The 14,028-nt window shown below is 33.2% G+C and overlaps 1 pseudogene; it reads right to left on the bottom strand.

Annotated features, from left to right (window-relative positions):
- Nucleotides 1–5,259: 5,259 nt before the first annotated feature.
- Nucleotides 5,260–10,120, bottom strand: LOC149260264 (eukaryotic translation initiation factor 3 subunit A-like; annotated as a pseudogene).
- Between the last annotated feature and the right edge of the window lie 3,908 nt (nt 10,121–14,028).

Below are 14,028 nucleotides of genomic sequence, written 5' to 3'. Positions count from 1 at the left end.
GTCGAAAGTGTGGGCACACACTATAGTAAATAAGGCATGTCCATGGTCTGGTTTCATTGCATCAAGACATATTGCACATGTTTTTTGCATCATAAAATGTATGCATTAGAGAGCCAAATCTATATACACAGAACCATAGTTTTACATTTTCTTCAAAACATCTCATAACCATAGTAGGAAAGTTCATCCAAAGAGATAAGAAGTTTAGAATTTCATGGATCTTTTTGCTCTGAAAATTAATCAAGATGAAATTTTTGGAGAGAACAAGTGAGAAGGTGTGGCCAAAGAAAAGGAATTGCAATAAGCTAAATATGAGTACTTCTTTGTCAAGTGAGATTTATTTCAAATAGAATGGGTTTTCTAAGTAATGCAATACTAAATTCCAGTATCTGTATGCTTTTATTTTCTTCCAGTTTCAAAGAATTCTTGACCATCCATTAAAACTGATAGAAGAAAAGAAAATAGCAACAACAAAGGAAAAGGCTTGGAAATTTTTTTTTTCTAGCTTCTTCAATGATATCTTGTAAAATGAAAATGTGGTGAATAGCTTGGTGGCCCTTTCTGGAGCCTGGCCTCTAGCTTTGAGATTATTCTTCTGCAAATCTGTTGATCAGTGCATATAAATCATCTCATCAAAAAATATTGGGTGTGCTTAATCACAATAACGCTGTTATTTTTTAGATCAACAATAATCATAGATTTATGAATATGAATAACATATTTTCATGACCAAGATAAAGGTAATATTCATTATCATATTTCCATTTCTATAAATTGTATTCTAATATGCGGAGCTTTGACTTTTTGTGTCTAATGTTAGTCATGTGTCTGCAATGTTGGGTTTCAAATATATGATGAGGTTGAGACTTGAGCATGACTTGGATAAATAATCAAGCTTCATTCTAACACATGTTGCATCCAACCAGTATTTCACCTGCAACCATTAAGAGAACAAAGTATTTGATAGACAACATGGCAGAACTCGGAACCATAATTGGATTGGGATTACAATTTATGGTGGTGTGAAAATATAAATTTTCTCTAAAGTTTGTTTCCATGTTGAATTTCAAAGAAAGCATTCTTGTTTCTCGTGCTATAACATTGGGGGGTAGAAACTATCTGTATAGACTACAACATTCTAAGAAGTTTGATAGTTGATTTCTTGCTTATGACATTGCAATTGTACTAATTAATCTTTTTCATTTCTCACGATCAGAAGTTCCATTTGTAGGAAATAAATTATGAGTCACGTAAAGGTGTTCAAGTTGACGATTTTGGAATCAGAAGAAACAACGAGAACAAAATTGATCATATGCAGCTCAATCTTGGGGTTATATGTCAAGATTGAGAACACATGCTTTTAATTTCTTTTGATTAGTTTGTTAATTTATGTCTTGTAGAAATCAAAATATATGTTGTATACTTTTTGTCATGATTCATGAAACTATTCAAGGCAATTTAAGTCAGGATTCACTCATCATGGTCCTGTTGACTTTCAACAAACTTAACAATGTTTTGGAACTAACCAAAAATGTAGCTCCAACATGGACTTAGAGATAAGATAAAGTAAAAATTATCACTCACATCAAAAATTCATTCCCATTTTTGAAAAATCAATTTTTTACCAACAACTATTCATTTCAGGATTTTTCTTGAAAATAGTATCTTTTGACTATGTTCAGGAGATAGATCATTCAAATTACACCCCCTGCCCCTAGATCAGTGAAATATTATGGGACTATCACCACCAATATGCATAAAAGAGAGGTCATGACTTACATAAGTGCTCGCACATGTAGGTTTGATGCTCTTCCCACCTGAGCGAACCTCCAAAGTGAATATCTCATTAGGGACCAACCATATGAGAGGGCCTCGTGATCAAGAAAAGGAGATGATGTAGAAGAAGATGAGAAGTGCACCACCAATATAGAAGATGAACAACACACCACTCGTTTCTAGAGATTTTTCTTCCCCTATTACAAATTACAATATTTAGTATACTATCTAGATCTAAGATTTTGTTTGTATTTATAGGAAGTTTATTTTGTGGCACCAAATTATCATCTCCGTCTTGATTTCATTTTTCAAAATACAATCATACAAGGATCCCATATAGTAATATGGTAAATACTTTCCATTATATCTACCTCAGTTATTCCCTATGAAATTTTCCTTTAACATTTGCAATAACACCATAAGTTAGGAAAGAGGTAGATGGACAAAGGATGATCCCAAAATAATTTTAAATATGATAATCCATGAGAACTGCCAATTAATTTCACAGATGAAAAAGGAATACCTTATTCTTCACCATTGGATTATGTGCATCAGCATTGAACATGATCATAGAGTATGCAAGAACATAAATTGTGTCTACACTAATGAAAACCTTTGGGTTGCACTTACAATAGTGCTGTGCAAACTTCTCTATGATGGAATCAAATTTCTCTACTTCTCAAGGTAAAATAAAGCCTTGTAAGAAGGAACTTATTGCCTCAATTAATTACATCCCTTCAAAATTAAAGGAGTTAACATACGCATGCAACACCATTAGATGAAAATCATCTATTTCCCCTAAATATAAGTTGCACAAAACGCCGAAATGTCTGAAAGTTTCCAAAACATGTACTACTGGAAATGTGATCCCCCAAAAATGGAAATGCCAAGAAAAACATCACACACACATAGATATGTGTGTGTGTGTGTGTATTAAGTATGCACACAATTTTTGTTATAAATAAGTTAATAATGAATCTTCCAAGAAAAAGAGAACGAGACACATAAATGACATTTTAGGAGGAAACGATGTCTATGTTAATTCTCGTAGATTATTAAATGGTCCAAAATATAAAATTATACTTGTTACTAAGAGTACAAACCCACTTACTATTTTGCATCATCAAATGCAAGAGGATGACCCCTAGTTCATCATCCATACATAGCTTGCAATAAACCCTTTGTGGATCTAGTTTCCATTCTTACTTTAGAGGGGTGGAGGTTGAGATTAACGACACACACACATATCTCGGGGCTCAATTTTTAGGTTTTAAGCTTGGTTTGAGGGAGAATTTCCAACCTTTAGTGAAAAGGGGTATGGATTCCTTTCTCATATAAACATACAAATGTTTCCAACAACATTTTTAGGGCATCTCATCCAAACTCGACCTCATGAACTTCAATTTGGCACCTATAGTTTTATATGGTTTAGAAGTATGGAGGTCAAGGTTACTGAGGTTAGATTGGGCCTTATGTTAAGTTATAGTGACCTTGAGTATAGGTCCACTTACTTTTTTGCATCCTCAAATGCAAGAGGATGATCCCCTAGTCCATCATCCATACATAGTTTACAATAAACACTTTCTAGATCTAGACTACCTTTAAATTGGTAAATTTGTTTTATCTTCTTTAGAGATTTACTCAATATTAGGAAGAGACTGGTACCCATATCTTGATTATTTATCTTTTTAGGTCATTGCCCAATTTTCCCCTCTTTAGGGAGACTACAGTGCTAGTATTTAGAAGTTTCGTGTTCCCTTCAATCCATCAGTATATTGATAGATCATCTTCTCACATTCAAACACAATGTGGATGATCCTGGTCATTTTTTATCTAATAAGCAAGAGATGGATGGGATTATCCGGGAGGATATGTACAAGTAGTATATATTGGCCACTTAGATTCCCCTCTTGGGGATTTGAGACCCAAAATGGCATTTTATGTAGAGCACTTGTCGGCTCTTAGAGATAGCTTTATAGTTTTGATCCACTCACACTGTTTGCTACCTTATGCATGGAATTAGGATCCCCTTAGGATAGTTTTGAGTGTGCACTGATAAGCCTCACGTGGAAGGTGAGCACCAAATATCACAAGAGGATAATTTATGTTGGATATTCCATATATAGGAGATAGAGTCATAGGAGTACTTCATTTTTAGGTGTCCCTATTCCAATGAGATACATGGTCACTTCTATTATATTTAGAGAGTTCCATAACTCCCTCTCCAGATTTTATTAGTACCTAGCCTAACAATGACAAACCTTATGCTTGGGAGAGGTTGTTAGGTCTACATCTCACATTCTCCTACCCTCCCCTCGCCCCTCCTTATAATTGGGAGATTCTGTTAGGGCCATATCTGACATTTTATTTCCCTCCCCCGACCCCCCTTTATAGGTCACTACTAGGACGATGATAATTTTCTTCCCAGTGGTACTAGATAAGGGCAAGAACAGGCAGGAAAATTGCGGAACCATTCTAATTTGAGAGATAACTTAATCCCCTGTAGTGAGATCCATGTGGAGTTGTTGTTCATGCCATAATAGTAGGAAACCCCCTCCTACCACCACATTGAAGAGGGCCACATCTTCCAAAGAGAGACACATCCCCATACCAAATCCATCTCATTTGGTTAGTCATCTATACAATGTTTCTTTCCTTTTGGTATCCAAATGGTAAGAGAGATTCCATTCCAACTTCAAAGGAGAACACTATCTCCTTCATTTGATAGTGGGAATTTAGATCATTTTGGCTCTTTCCCTTGTACTTGTGTCGAGAGAATTGTGTTTTTTATTTTTTGTGTTGTGTTAGTTATGCTTAGACAATGACCTTTGCACTTCCACTCTGTGTTTCCACTTTTACACTAAGCAGTCCCGTTGGCCTACCTTTGGTCATTCATTGGACACTAATAAAACTATATTATCTTATCATGAATGAATATACTTAACTATTAGTTTGAAACATTTAATAAAGACCAAATTTATTAGTATGTGTTATTGAGTAGTAGAGTTTTCCATGAAGTATTTTATGTGGAAAAATATTGATTGATGACAAGAGATGTCTTTCAGATAATATCAAGATGAAGCACCATGTTAAAGGGAAAAGAAAATTCTATTAACATTTAAAGAATTTACTTTAGGCCTTCACTGTATGTAAATCAAAACCTGAGACTTCCTATTTGATTTCCATCATAAGATGAAGAAATTATCTAAACTTTTGTGGCATCTTCCTATGGTAAGTTAATAAGAATGCTTAAGGTATTAAGCCCCTCCTAATACAATTCATAGCCCTAATATATGGACTGTTCAAACAATTCAATAAGATTTTGGTGTACGGACTATTCTTATTCAAGATCTTTCAAAAATAAATTCACTAGTGAGCTTATATTATGCACACTCTAAAAAAGACTCCATGCACAGAAGCTAAATCCTAAAAATTAGCAGAAGGTGTATTTTCATACAAAATATTGAAAATTAGAAAATTGTATTACTTCATATGACTGCCAAAATGTACAATTCCTTTAAAATGGTCAATCTTCAACCATACAAAATTGTACGTCATATCATCCACATTAAGCCTCTTTATAACAGAGAAATCATAAAATGACATCATCCATGAAAATAACATGATTTTCATTGTTTGGTACACTTGTGATACCTGGAACATGCAAGGATTAACTTTAGAAAACCTCAAGAATTCTACTTTTAGAAGACACAAGAGAGTGTGTACACTTTAACACCAAAGGGTAAGAAAGATACCAAATCCAAGATTGTCACACCATATGGCATAAAATAGTAGAGTAAAATGAACTGAGCAAAGTAATAATTAAATTTCCCACCATATTTTGTAAGTTGTGTAACTTATAAATAGTAGGCCACATTTACAAATCACAATTAGTCACACCACATAATAATAGAAAGTATGAAACGAAAGTAGGAATTAAATCCCATCACCTACTATAACACTCTCAAATTAGTTAGCCTTTCTAAAGAATGAATATGTTACTCCAATTTCACTTCTCAGACTAGAGATGATGAAGAAAATTGGTCACTAAGCTTAGAGAGCCTACCTAGTAGTGATTGAAATTTCTCAACAATACCTAAAGGGTGGAAATCATTTTCCAATAGATGATACAAAATTTTCACTTCTTGCAAAACATATGTAATGACACCTTTGGAAACCTAAAATATAATAAAGACACAACTTACCCACATAAGTAGATGTTTAGAGTTTCTTTTCATGAACCCAAAGATTCTTTAAAGTGTGTACAATTAACTTATATTCACATATCCTCATATGTTAACTTATATTTGAAGGCAACAGTTAACACAAACCATATTTTTATAAGCAATAATAGCGATATGTACAACCAAATAGTTTGAGGTGAATACACTTTTGAATTATTAAAAAACAAAGTGCCTTATGATTATATGGTACAAAACTTTAGTATAATCTATAAATATAAGTATATATAATAAATTTTTTCCTAATATTGCACCACATTCTATCCAGTTATAACTGAAACCATGTAGCATACTAAAAAAAAAAAAAATTGAATAAGCATAAAAAGTGCTTAGTAGAATATATATGTGCTATGACTTCTCAGCAACATCAAGGAAGGACTTAATTTCCTCAATAAATTATTTAATGATCTCTGTACCTATTACTTTCCATTTCAAATAAAAGTGTTGGGAATGACAACTACAAAAAAAAACATATTATTAGACATATTGGAAGAAAACTCCTTGAACTAAGCATAAAATATAATACTTATACTAGAAAAACCTATACAAATGCAAACATTTCAAACAATAATAGATGAACTTAAGCCCTTTCATTCAAATAAATTACCACTTCTTTGGTATCCATTTTAGAATCCAAACTAAACCCCAAAAGATTTGCCATTCTTCAACTTCTTTCCTTCTCATTCTCAAGTTCAAAATGGTGAGCCCCATGCTTGTGATCATAAGGCATAACAAAAATGGCAACCAACCATCTGGATTATGCCATCAACTGCAAATCCTTCTATGCTAAGTATTTATTGTATGTTTTTTGTAGGATATAGAGTTTATACCATACATAAGCATGATATAAATGACTTTCTAATATCTAAAATATCTTTTTTTAACTCTGAATAGCATATTTCCACCATTTGAGGTTTAGGATTCTTCTTCATAATATTGACCATACACATAAGGCCATGAATATCTTCTATAGAGCGAAAATCTTTCTACATATCATGTGTCATCTGTCATAAGAATTAGTATAAGGAAAAAATATATTACAAATAATAAATTTAGCTCACCAACCTGCGAGAGCTCAAGCTCAGTTTCGGCCTTCAGTTGCTTAAACCTTGAATCAAGGTAAAGCTACAAACTCTCATGGAGATTCAGGTTAGGCCTATCTCATTTATCCATGTACTTATTGAAATTCACAAGATGTTTGTGTATTATTTCACTAAGCTGACAGAACTCTATTGTTTATTTATAGTATGAACATAACTTAAAGGCTCAAAATGCAGTCATCTGTCAATCCAATTAGGATTGTAGTTAGCCATACTAGAATAAAGACTTTATTCAAAACACTTTTTAACATGCAACTAAAAAACAACACAATATTTTTCCTTTATGTAATCATTATATGTTATATCCACTACACATGCTAGAAGGAGTGCAACTTGTGTCTCCATCAATGAAATGATATATATACTCTGTCGTTGAAACAAAATATATTGAAAAAAATATGCCATACTTTCCATATAAAAACATTTAAAGCTCATAAAACAAGATAGCGAAGGATCAATCAATGTCAGTGCATCCGCTGTTGGGATTGGGGTAGGCTATTTTGAGTTTTTAGTGAAATAATTAAGTGGAATACATGTTAACATCCATTACAATGAAATTATCCAAACTAAGAAATTGTTCCATCTATTGCAACACTAGTTAATATGCACTCATCATATATGATGCTTCCAGCTTTGAATTGTTACGATTCACGAAGTATTTCAAGTATGGTCCTATAGGTTTCTCAAAGAAACTTAAACCATCGGGTAACCAGTTCCCATCAGACTTGTATTTCCCTTTCTCTCGACTGAAATAACTGAACATCGATTCCCTTGCATCCTCTCTACCTCTAATACCTCAACATCAAGAGCAATCTGAGATGCATGTGCTTGAGCTTGAGCTTATTTAGCCTTCTCACTCAAGAGATGGAGGAAATACTTGATAATATCCTCCAAGGAACTGACATTCATTTGCAGGCATACAATATGATATGTAACAAGTCAATCCTTCGCAAACTTGCCATGCCTCATATCGACAAAAAAGTTCCACATATTTGAACATTATCTTTCCCAATGTCTTTTTCCATGCTCTGTACCACTTTGATCTTATCAAGTTGTGAAGTGACTGTAATGATGCCTGCTTCTGGACAACATTCATCAACTCTTCATACAACATACAATAAATATCATTAATCTTCTATATTATTACTCAAAGGGTTAGGCACATATTTCTACTTCTGAAAAGAGATTACCTTGGTTTCATGTGTTCACATCTAGGCGCTAAGCACGTGCCACTTTATTTTTATAATTATTTCTTTAAAATATTTCAACGTAGACTTGAGATAATGGGACAAGCTCTTCTTATGTATTGTTCCTTATGTCGAAGCACAAAAGTGTCAACATTGATAATTAATTATTATTCTCCATAATTGTTGAAATAATACAATATAAAAAATATTCATGCACTCTCACGACATAAATAATCATGAAAAATCACCTAAGAATTCCTAATTTTCTACGTAAAATAGTAAAAGTGAAAAGAGCCTATCATTAGTGAATATGAGAGGAATCATAAGAATACATCCCTAATAAGAAGTGTATCCTTGACCTAAGTCACACACTTCAAGTTGAATTTTAGGTTCAATAATGATTAGGTTTAATACGAGTTGAATTTTTTTGATGAGGTTCAGAGGAGGTTTTCCACTAGGTTCATCTATATTTTATATACATTTTCTATATATTTGCTACTATGGACTTGGAAACTACGAGGATAGACTACAACCTTGAGTTGTGACATGATTTTATTTATGAGCTTAAGCTATGGACTTGGAAACTATGAGGATCGACTACAAGCTTGAGTTGCGACATGATTTTATTTACGAGCTTAAGTTATGGATTTGGTGAATGACCATAAGGTTCATTGAACCTCAACTTTTTTTTTTAGGTTCTCCAAATTTCAAATCTCAATCTTGAAGTTCATAGAACATTGAAACATAGTCCTTTCCTAAGTCGTCTTTAAGCAAAAATACAAAACAATTGTAAAGAAATAAAGAGAAAACACACTAGACTTGTTATCATTTTATTGTAAAAATCAAAATTGTAATGAAACAATGATGGAATAACCATATCCTATTTTGATAATAAAAAATTCCATGGATCAAAATAGTCATATCAACCATTAAAAATGTCATAAATTAAAATTTATTTTCCACGATCCAGCATAAAAAGGAGAAAACCATTTTAAACAATGGGAACAATAGACACACAAATCAATGAGTCAAGAGTATCGATAGAAACAAGTAAAATTTACTTTCATGCCAATAACACTAAATTTGATTCAAAAGCTCATTTTTTTAGTATAAAAGGGAAAAATAAACTAGATATGCCCATCAATTCCTAAATACACAGGATTTTTAGTATGTCGAAATTGGCATGACCTAAAAAGGTGGCCTCAAATATATAGACAAGGCTAGAGAAAATGAATGCCTATACATACTACCATAAAATGGATCTTACACAAATCAATGTAAAAAAAAACTTGCAACAAGGGCCTGCAGTGAATTTGAATGGTTTAAATAAATTTCTACAGTGAAAACTTTAAAATACTAAAATGTGAAGATCAAGTATAAAGACAAAAATTAAAACAATGCAATGGTGAACCTTTGTAGAAGATACTCTGGATACTCAATTCCCATTAGCATATCTATTACATGCACATCTTAAACATGGATTAGATGTGTAGTTTGGAGAAAATAATCATATATTCATAAATAAAGATAGGCAATTTAAAATCCGAACCCTAGTACTTGATGAACTCAGCTAGGTCAAAGAAGCACAAACCCTTCTTAATCTCACGACCCCATCTAGACGAAAATTTTCTATAATTTCAACATTACAAAAAAAATTCATATACACGATTTGATCAAACGAGCTACTGAAGCTTATAAAATAATATAAATTTAACAAATGTTTGAAACTAAAAAATCATGTAATGAGAAATCTCTGTGAATGATACATACCTTTGACCCGATTAAGTGCATTTTCCAACTTGGAAAAGGTTTTCATGATGATGGAACACCATATAATTCAAAACATCACGAAGCCACCAACGTTATAGATAAATGTTGGGCTATTAAAAACATAAAGGACATTTACCCGAACCCTAATTCCCAAAGCACAAAAAATGGACCACCACACACTAGATAATTCATCTTGAGACCATCTAGGGTCCTCAGCAAAGAAACCATTTCAAACAATGGGAACATTAGACACACAAATCGACGAGTGCAGAGTATCAGTTGAAACAAGTGAAATCATTCAATTTCATAACATCAACACTAAATTTGATTCAAAAGCTCAATTTTGTATTACAAAAGGAAAAAAAAAACTGGATATGTCCTTCACATTCTAAATACACAAGATTTTTAGTATGTCGAAATTGGCATGACCTAAAAAGTTGTCCTTAAAGATATAGACAAGGCTACAAAAAATGAATGCCTATACATGCTACCCTAAAATGGTCCTTACAAAAATTCAATGTACAAAAAATTAGCAACAAGGGCCTGCTACAAATATTAAGGGTTTAAAGAAATTTCTATAATGAAAACTTTAAAATACCAAAAATTTAAGATCAAGTATAAAGAAAAAAATGAAAACAATGAAATGGTGAACCTTTAGCATATCTATTACATCCACATCTTAAACATGGATAATGTGTGGTTTTTGGAGAAAATAAATAGAATTTTAGAAACAAATATAAGAAATTTCAAAACCCATCCCTAGGACTTGATGAACCCAGCTAGTACAAAGAAGCACAAACCCTTCCTAATTTGAGGACCATGTTGTTAGGCCCCTATAATACTAGTGTATTCCATTATTATTTTGTAATTGTATCCCTTATTGTTATTTTTGTGCCCATGTTTTCCTCATATTGTTATTATTATGCCCCATAGAAGCCCACTATTGTTATTGTTGTTCCCTTACATTATTAATGTTATGTGAGTTCTGATTATATTATGACCCCTTAGACTCCTATATGTAGAAAGGAGGTCTTGTCATTTGTATCATCCAATAATTGTTCATTTTATGCAATGTAAAAGAGGTTTACCCCTCAAAGAAGCTACTTTTGAACTCATTGATCTATCTCTTTTTCCTATTTTGTGAGTTGGTTGCAGAACAATTGGTTTCAGAGCTTTGGTTTATAGGGTTTGGTTGCTTCAAACATGTCATCGTGGAATTTTATCTATAAAATTTTGTATAAGAAGCTTAAAAATATGAAATTAAAACCCATTTGAGAAGAAATCGTAGTGAACGTCGTAACCAAATTTCAAATCTTGTCTCGCTATACTTTCAGAGATATGAACACGGTAAATTAGGGCTTTTGCAGGCTCCTGAATTTGATCTCAAATAGGTAACCTTTGGAAAGTCTTCATAAATTTCTCTCTGGGAATTTGATTCAAATTTTGTAAAAAATGATAAAAATTTGATGGAGTTTAGTTTGTTGGGCATAATTTTGAGAGCCTAAGGTTGAAACAGTGACATGTGGCATGTTGTAAACGTTCGCTCTACTCAATAAGTCTATAATTAGGTCATCGAGGGAGATTCGACATAACTCTCCCTTCGGGAATCCAATTACAATCAGACTTGCGGGGTTGGAAAGAGGACTCAGAAAGATATCATAGGCCAAATTTTTAGAACTTGGAGATCTTAAGTTACAATGTTAGATTCATTTCAATATCGAGCTCATACAAAGTGAAAACAAAAGTGTGTAATTTTTTTTCCAAATTTGCATAAGTCTTATTTGAGAAAGTAGTATGAAGTGATTCAAAGGGAATTATGAAGAATAATTATCAGTCATTTATGACCTGAAGAAAGAAAATGGAAACACATAATAAGAAACCTAAAATCACTACTATGACACATGAAGTAGAGGAAGAAATGCAACACGATATATCAAAATTATGAGAACAAGTGCAACACATTTCGCTCTCAAAAAAAGTAACTGAAGCTAAGATGGATGGTTTAAAGAATGGAATCGAAGCTAATATGGATGGAATGGAAGCTAAGATGGATGGTATATAAGAAAAACTTAAAGGAAAAATGGAAGATTGGAAGATAGATTTGACAAAGTTGGTACAAGAAATGCTTACTAATGGTGAAAGGGTAGTAATGGAAACTGATGATGAGAACAAAAGAAATGTTAATCATGATTTCATAGACTCTAATGTTGGATTGAAGACCCACCATGTTCCAAATATCGATTTGAGGAAGTTTGATGGCAAGGATCCCATAACATGTATACTAGAGATGGAGCAATATTTCGATCTCCATAATGTGCAAAACACACAAAAGGTACGCGTTGGAACTTTATATTTGGAACCTAATCAGTTTGTATGGCAACAATGGATTTGCTTTCATAAACAAATCGTCACTTGGGGAATTTTTGTGGAAGTAATGATAGCACATTATGAGAATACAAAAAAAACACATTTTTTAGCCAATTGATAAATCTCAAACAAAAGGGTTCATTGGTGGAGCACATTCAGGACTTCCAAAAATTTAATATAAGGGTAAAATATATCATAGAGGAACATAGGATTGATGTGTTCATATGGACTTTAAAGGATAACATCCAACATGAGGTTCGCATTTGGGAACCTGATTCATTGGAGAAGGAATTCAGGTTGGCAAGAAAAATTGAAAGAAAAATTATGGAAACGAGGAAGCCTACCACTCACAACTATAAAGATAGAAGTGTTGCTCCCCCTAGCCTTCCACAACTTACAAGGTTGAAACCACAACAATTGGAATAAAAAAGAGAAAAAGGGATTTTTTATATTTGGGATAGAAAATGCTCTAAAGGTCATAAGTTTGTTGAGAATAAATTATTTTACGTAGATTGTGAAGAGGAGGAAGAAAGGGAACAATAAACATCAAAAGAAGAGGATACCCACCAAGAAAAAACCCTAGAGAAAGAAGAAATGAATCTGACCATATCTTGTAATGCATTGAACATAATTACCCTCCTAAAACCATCAAGATAGTAGGACATTGATGAGCCCCAAAAGTGGACAAATATTTGGGCTCATCCAACCTCCTAATTTGACTTAATCCACCATTCTCATTTGTTTATTACATGTTTTTGATTATTTTTATGTTAATAGAGTGAATTTGGTTAGTCATTATGCCAACAAGTCTAATGGGTGCTTTGTGTAGCCTTTTTGGTCAACTTGGAGACAAATTTGAAGGTCTTAATGAGCACTTGGCAGCCAAATTCGTGGGAGAACAAGCTAGAGGATTTGTAGGAAGGTGTTCCCCTCATTTATGGGCCCTTACCTCGAATTCTCCACCATCAGCTCGGAGTTCAAGGGCCACCGAATCAATCAACTCAAGGGCAGCCAAGCAAGTCAAGATTGGACTGCTGTTAACTACAAGTCTTGGGCAACCAAGTCCCTAACTTTTAGGAGGACTGTTGGGTCCTCAAATTATATAAATGAGAAGGCTTGGGGCCTCATTTTGGTTAGCTAGTGTGTAGTCATTTTGTGTAGCTAGTTAGTCAATTTGGGGATAGCTAGTTAGTCAATTTGGTTAGTCATGTTGTAGCTCGGTTTTTGCTCCTTGTAAGCCAGTTTTGGCATGTCATTAGATTCGTGATTATTCAATAAAGACAGGCAACTTTTGATCCACTTCTGAGTTTTTAAGAGAGCAATAGACCTCCTCTATTTTGTAATGTTAAATTCTTTTTGTTTCAGCACTTTAGTTCATTGCTTTACCATGCAATTCAAAATTACAGGTTTGCTGAGTTAGTTTTATGAGATTGAATGAGTTTAGCTTATGGTTGAATTGCTTTCAGTTGTTTAGTTAGATTAGCAGGTTGATAATACATTGGAGCTCCAAGGAAAAAGGTTGAGGAAGTCTCCACTGCCATCTCTGTTTGGAGATTGGAGTGCAGCCTATACCAACCACAAAAATAC

The sequence above is a fragment of the Pinus tabuliformis genome, chromosome 6 (assembly GCF_031772625.1).
Source record: "Pinus tabuliformis cultivar Carrire ecotype Pingquan chromosome 6, CPIR1, whole genome shotgun sequence".
Lineage (NCBI taxonomy): Eukaryota > Viridiplantae > Streptophyta > Pinopsida > Pinales > Pinaceae > Pinus > Pinus tabuliformis.
Note: the sequence above shows the minus strand (reverse complement) of the source record. Positions and strands in the feature narration are given on the sequence as shown.